We start from the raw sequence: 7,560 nt of genomic DNA on the forward strand, positions 1-7,560 counted from the left end.
TACTGCACTGTTTTTTAGGTTACAAATACTATTTTTTTTTAGGTTAGGTAAGAAAATATACAAAAAAATTCAAAGAGAAAGAAAAGAAACAAATTAAATCTTTTTGAAGGTATACATAAAATATGTATTTTATGTAGTATTTAGGGTTGCCACCTTTTTTTTTTTTTGCAAATGTACATCAACTACTTTAGGTGAGAAAAAAAACGTACACAGTATTAAAATAAAGTACAATTTTGTAAGTATAAATAAAAATGAATTCTGTACTTTGTTAGTTTCTTTAAAACTCGAGAACGGCTGAACCGCTTTAGCTTATTTTGGTCTTGAAACATTCATGGAAGCCCAGGGAGGGTTTATGTTGGGAGATAGGTGATAAGAGGTTCATCGGGTCATCTAGTTTGCAATAAAGTATTTTTGCGTACTTTCATATTTTTGTAAAGTACAAAGTACAATTTCTGAAATAACATACAATACTTTAAAGTACGAGTGGCAACCCTAAGTATATTCCATTATTAATTATTTCGATGTTAAAATTTTCAATAAATCAAAATTAACTCTTATATAAGTTATTTCATTTCTTACCGACTAATGCTTTTGTATCAAGTGTCCACTCTACGGCTTTCTACTCTTGTTGTTGTTGCTATATCTACTTGAATTTCTGCATCACAGCGATCAGTGTAAATAAATCTATTGCAAATTAGTGTTGTTTCCCTTAAATGTATCTCAGGGAAAATATTTACTTGAGATTGTTGGTTGACCAGAGCGGGTTGAGTTTGATGTAATTCATTTTCTTCTTTTATTATTATTTCATTTGTTGTAGTATCCGAGACTTCTGTTACTGTGGTATCTGTTACATGTGCAGTTCTTCGTTTTAACATGTGTGTATATCTAGCTAATGCATGTGCCTCGTTTATCTTTCGCTGTCGATATACTTTAGGGAATATCGTGGGAACATAACTTGGACTTGCTTGCACGTCTGATTTTTTACCTCCTATGAAATGATCGCTGCAAATTTTGTCGTAGGGTTTTGGAGACCATGGCGATCCATCGACACTAAAACAATAATTAAGTACCAAATTAATATTCTATTAAGTGCAACGCAAATAAAATTGATTTGTTTTGATTTGATATTGCAATTTTAGGTTAGAGGAAATCACTTACTTTTTTCTTCTTACAGCAGCTATCCATTTATATCTTTGGTCTAATTTCCAAGCCGCTTTAGGAAAAACATAAAATTTACACTGACTATTTCTGCTGCTATTTTTGCAGTCTACAATACAACAACAATAATGACCCATTTTCAAAATTTATGTAGTACAACATTGACATTTGTGATTTGATCTTTTTTTTTTTCCGCCCAAGGCGCAGGCTATAGTCTTTCGACCATACCGGTGTGATTTGATCATTTGACAAATTTCTTTGACTTGAGCTATTTTTTTAATTCGTCCCGGTCGGGACAGGCAAAGGGAGCGTTGCCCATACAGCCATTTCTGTTTTCTCTATTCAATGAATGATAGAATCTGGCTAGCGAAAGATGAGACTGGCTTTTTATTCCAAAACCGATTAAGGTAACACTGTCATTAACGTCAGTGTCACCTATAGCATCTGTTGCAGGGTGTACAATCTTAGAATGTTTGACACGGTAACATAAGAATTTTAAACCTCCAAAATAAAGAAGACCAGCCAAGTACCCAATTATTGTATGAAATGCTTACTTTTTAAATACAAAATTTTACATAATTATTATTATTACAAAACTGTACAGAAACTGAAAAGATTAATTTTGATTGGCTAACAACATTAGAAAAGGACATACAGAAAGGGATACAAAATATTCACAAATTGAGAAAGAGAAAAAAATCGAGTAAGAAATATTTACAAAGTTTAAAACTTTGTAAATATTTCTTACTCGATTTTTTTCTGCTGTCTGCTTCTCCGATTCCTGCGCGGGAATCTGGCCGCGCCGCGGCTCGCGGCGCTGGCATCGCCCGAGTATAAATATGGGCTCTCGCGGGCCGCAAAAAGGCGCACTGTCCTCCCTAAGAGACTTAGAGGCCGGAGTCCCTTAGGGTTCGGTTCTCTCGCCCTCCCTATACAATCTGTACACCTCAGAAATCCCCCGACACCCTAGGGTGCATAGGGCCATGTTTGCTGATGACACAGCTCTGTTCTGTGCCAGCAGATATATCCGCAACGCCCAAATATGGCTCCAAGAGGCCGTCACCCAGCTGGGTGAATGGTTCTCTAAATGGAGAATCGAGGTAAATCCCGAAAAAAGCAAAGCAATCCAGTTTTGCCGAACAAATATCCGATTGAAGCCTGTCAGGCTGCACGGGAACATCATTCCGGAAGTCACCCACGTTAAATACCTCGGAGTAACTCGGTCCGAAAAGCGAAATTTGTACTCTACAAATTATACGCACTACTAAATGCGCGCAGTAAGATGCCCTTAAGGCACAAGCTGACGCTATACAAAACTTGTGTTAGAACAATACTCACTTATGCGTGTGCCTCTTTCGCACACATAAGTGAAGATCAGATGAATAATCTACAGAAAGTCCAAAACCGGTTCCTGCGTATGGCAACAGGAGCACCCGCGTATATGAGGAACATCGACCTGCAAATCAAATAGATTAAAATAACGGAGCTACTCTATCGCGATAAACACTCGTACGCTGTTAGGTTTTGCTACGCGCGCGTGCGGCTTCACACATCAGCGTGTGCGGCCGGGGTCGGACCCCTAGTACCAACCCTAAATAAATTATCCGTTATTCCCCGGATCCGTTAATATCCGGATTACGTCGCCCGCTAGGGGGCGACGGAGGGTCTCCTGACCCCTTTCGAACTAAACCTCAAGGCTGCTAAACGGCAGTCTCCTGACCGACGAAGCTGAAACGGCCCTCTCAGACAGGGCCGGTAGTGTAGACCCATTGAAAAAAAAAGAAAAAAAAAAAAAAAAAGGCCGCAAATTCAGTTCACCCGCGCGCGCCATTCCGACGTCGTCTCTCTGCTGCTTGTCGCTGCGCCGGTAATAATAGTAGTGCCGCTATTTTGTGAAGATGTTATGAAACTCTGCAAACGCCATGAAGACCGTAGCCACGCTGCAAAGATCCCTCGCTCGACGTAGCCTCGATGTGAAGACGCGCAGTGTTGTGTTGCGAAGAATTCTTATTAGAAAAATGCCTTTTTCAAGGCCGGTTCATGTCCGGTATTATTACACGGACAGTTTCGCACGTCATTGCGAACGTACGTTCTTTGCAGAGCGATTTTCTTCTGTGTTTCAACTAGGGTTGCTGAGGATTCCTCTTCCTCTTCCTCATAATGAGGAAGTTCCGCAATAATTTGGATTCCTCAACCGTTACCGCATCCTCATAAATAAAAATACAAAAATCCTCTTCCGCTATCGCTTCCTCAAAATTTAGGAGGAATTTATGAGGAATTTCACTGCGCATGCGCGTCGCGTATCCAATCATGGCAACGCACACGCCAGAGCGCGATGCCGGACCGAACGGGCGCTGCTGTTCCTTGTTCCTTGTCTCTCTCGCCACCCGCGCTGTTCCTTACTTGTTTGTTTTAATTTTATTGACATAATATAGCAAGCGTTGTTTTCAATCTAATAATTTGATTTCTATCGAAAACCGAAATTATACCGAAGTGTAGTGCTATATCAGGGGTTCCTAGACTTTTTTTGTCCACTGCCCACTTTGAGAACAAAATATGTTTTAGTGCCCCCATTGTTTCACCTACTTTCTTTTCCTAATTTAAATTAAGGGGCTTTTGCCCCTTAATTTGTCGGTAATATTAGCCCCCACAGCCTCTACAAAACGCCGCCATTTTTTCTGAGTCCCACACTGCCCCCCTTTAGATCTTCAGCGCCCACAAGGGGGCGTAATCACCCACATTGGGAAACGCTGTACTATATGGACGTACTTCCTCTTCCGCTTCCTCATCCGCATCCTCTTCCTCAAAAAAATATCCTCTTCCTCATCCGCATCCTCTAAATTTGCGCGTGACAATTCCTCTTCCTCCTCCTCTTCCTCATAATCACTTCCTCAACAACCCTAGTTTCAACTTCTATAACGAACGTATACAAAGACGGCGTGCGTTCTTTTCAGAGCGCGTTGTTTTCTTTGTTTCAATTGGCGCACGAACTACCTACGTTGAACCACCACCTTGAATCCCGGGAAAGATCATTAGATACTTAATATCATCCCGAAAAAAAATTTCGGGCGATAAACGACTAAGGCTAAGTTAGCCTTACATAAGTTTAGTATTCTTAACAGAGCGAGGTAGTATACAAGGCAAAGATTCGACCTCACGTGGAATACTGTTCTTATGGGCATGGGCAACAAAATACCAACTATTCCCTCTGGATAGTAATCAACGAAAGATAGCTTGGATTGAAGACAGCCATAGTGTTTCAAACAAGCTTGACCCCTTGGAATTACCCTCAAACGTAGCTTCGCTGTACATTTTCTATCAGCTTCTGTATCAATGGCAGATGCTCCGAGGAATTATTGTTCGTAATCGCACCTCCTGCAACATTTCACCATCGTTCCATGGGAAAATATACCACCTTTATCACCTTGATGATTCTTTCACAGTAAAACTGAAACAAACTGCCACCAGCAGTATTTCCAGACCAATACGACCTGAAAACATATTTGCAACTCTTCTGGTGTTGCGAGTGTCCATGGATGACGGTAGTTGCTTTCCATCAGGTGACCCGTTTGTTCGTTTGCCCCTAATTTCATAAATAATAGTTGTTTAAAAAAATAGATCGGTAAAATATCGTATGTTATTGAATAGTACGACGTAGAACGTAGTGAGATATAGATACAATAAATAAATAAAAAATAGTTTCCGTACTAGAATATTGTATAATTATCATACGATATTTATCATTACTAAAATTCCAACGAAAAAAATCGTAAGTTACACTTGCTATATATTACGATTGTAAGTGGTACAAACTATAGTTTACGTTAGGGTTCATCCGGCATAGACAATCGCAACTGATACATACGATGTGTAAATTCGGGTATCTGCTCCTGTATTACTCCGCGTAGACTATCGCTAAGGGACTAACGATAAATAACGTCGGAGGCGTTTGAAACATACTACAGTTTACGTTTAGAAAAAGGCAGTTGTAGTTCGAATTTAATATTTTTTTCTTGAAGATCCTAAAAGATCTAACTTAATTCTATGCATTTTCGCAATAAAACGAATTTTGCCATTTTGTGGCTTACGATAGTCTATCTAGGAGCAGTCGAGATATACTTGTGCTGCTTGGGCCGCTAAATAATAAACCATAAGAATGGCCAAAGATTAAAGAAAGAGTGCCTCAAACACGTGGATTTAACATTAAGGATGTATCATGTATATATGGTCAAATTCCGTACTATATCCAATTAAATTATGAAAGTACTAAATAATATGTAAAAAATTGGACACCCAGACACTTATTATTAATTATAATGATTTTTTATAATAGATTTTTAAAGAACTATTCGATATTTAATTATTATTGAAAAAAGAATAGGCTACTTGACCTCATTTTTTTCTTCATGCTAATCGCTTCATAATCATTCATTATAGCAAAAAAAGCTTATATTTTAATATTTTACACAGCAGAAACCCATAAAAATGTTAATTGAAAAATATGCCTTATAAATGGCGCCGAAAACACTGTCCGCCATAGTGTGACGTCATACGTTTTGAAGCTCTCTTTATTGAACATTTTTTATATGCTAAATGTACGCGTCTAAAAGTGCCCAAAAATTATAAAAGAATTAAATAAGAAATTAGAAATCATTTGTAATGTTGAAAACTTTTGGAGAAAAGTTTTGGCCATTTAATTTCCCGTCTACAATAAATGGGGATAATTTATAAAACTGATGTTTTATTTGAATTATTCAAGAAAATATATTTTACAAATCTTTCTAGGCTTATTTTTATTATTTATGTACAAATAAACTTACATATAACGAGCGCGATAAATAAAATATATTAAATTACGAATAGAATGATGTCACATCCAATTCGGAAGTACCGCAAAAGCGTTTTCGTCAGTACAAATCCTATTTTCATAAAATCATATTTTCAAATCGACTTTATTTTTCAATCATAAGCTTTTATTTGATGATAATGGTGAAATACGGTTTCCTAGGCCAAGTTTTTTTTTTTTTTTTATGAACTAAGGGGGCAAACGAGCAAACGGGTCACCTGATGGAAAGCAACTTCCGTCGCCCATGGACACTCGCAGCATCAGAAGAGCTGCATGTGCGTTGCCGGCCTTTTAAGAGGGAATAGGGTAATAGGGGAGGGTAGGGAAGGGAAGGGAATAGGGGAGGGTAGGAAAGGGAATAGGGTAGGGGATTGGGCCTCCGGTAAACTCACTCACTCGGCGAAACACAGCGCAAGCGCTGTTTCACGCCGGTTTTCTGTGAGAACGTGGTAATTATCCGGTCGAGCCAACCCATTCGTGCCGAAGCATGGCTCTCCCACGTATAAGTTACTTTATATGTATGTATAGTTTTACTAGAAATATGTATTTGTTCAATGAAATTGAATATAGGTCAAGTAGCCTATTGTTCTAATTTGACTAACCCAAATGGCGGCCAAGAAAGCTCGGCAAAGCTTTAAATGAAAGTTTCGAAAAAAGGAACTTATTCTGGCACATACAAAAACGACATATTTGACAGTTCTTCTTTACCAGCAGCGCCCCCGCCCAAGTTCATATAAAGTCTTGTCGCACCCTTTGAAGGATAATTTTCATTTTCAATTTGAAATATTTCCCCAGAATTACCGGTGAACCCACTTTTTTTTGGGCTTAAAAAATCGCAAATCGTACAAAGAAATTAATAAGCAGTTTTTTAGCTGTTTATCTTTGATACAAAGTTCCCAATTCTGACGAATTCTCAAAAATTGTCACACTTCCGGCAAACATTACGCATGATAAATGGAAATTTTTAAATGAATTATTTCACGTAACTTGTCGGTAAGGTATTGATTTATTGGTATCAATCGATACAGGATGTTTTATTCAACTATAACTTTCAAATCTACTTAGACAGATGTTACGTCCATACTATTTTCCGGCTAAAATCTCTTCCAAACAATTTTCTAATTCAAAATTTCAAACATTGACAAATTTGACAGATAAGTGAAACAAAAGATATGAAAAACCATTTACATAAAAGAGATAGTTCTATTTTTAAACGTCGAATCGTATCGCTGTCTCTTTCTTCGCCTGAGCTATGACGGAAATTCGATTTTTTCCAGATTGTTAAAAAAATAATTGAAAATGTAAATAATCAAGGTATTTATTGCAATCAAGACATGTGGTAAGAGATTCCATGTGTTTTGTTTACTTTCGAGTCATATTTGGTACATATTCAAAACACGTACGACGTTATTTTCAATTTATTTAGGTAAGACAAGACGCGGCACGTTCGTGACTGCACTCGACGCAGACTAAACAACAGACGGGCGACGCGCGACGGCCCAATTGGGCCGTATTTGAATCTTCACAACGCGCGCGGTAGTAACATAATATCAGCT

At 38.1% G+C, this 7,560-nt stretch overlaps 1 protein-coding gene across 1 annotated transcript in view; it reads left to right on the forward strand.

Moving 5' to 3' along the window:
- Positions 1-7,560, forward strand: part of LOC121737464 (dystroglycan) — a 114,348-nt gene that overhangs the window by 99,644 nt on the left and 7,144 nt on the right. The window lies entirely within an intron of this gene.

The sequence above is a fragment of the Aricia agestis genome, chromosome 20, assembly GCF_905147365.1.
Source record: "Aricia agestis chromosome 20, ilAriAges1.1, whole genome shotgun sequence".
Taxonomy (NCBI): domain Eukaryota; kingdom Metazoa; phylum Arthropoda; class Insecta; order Lepidoptera; family Lycaenidae; genus Aricia; species Aricia agestis.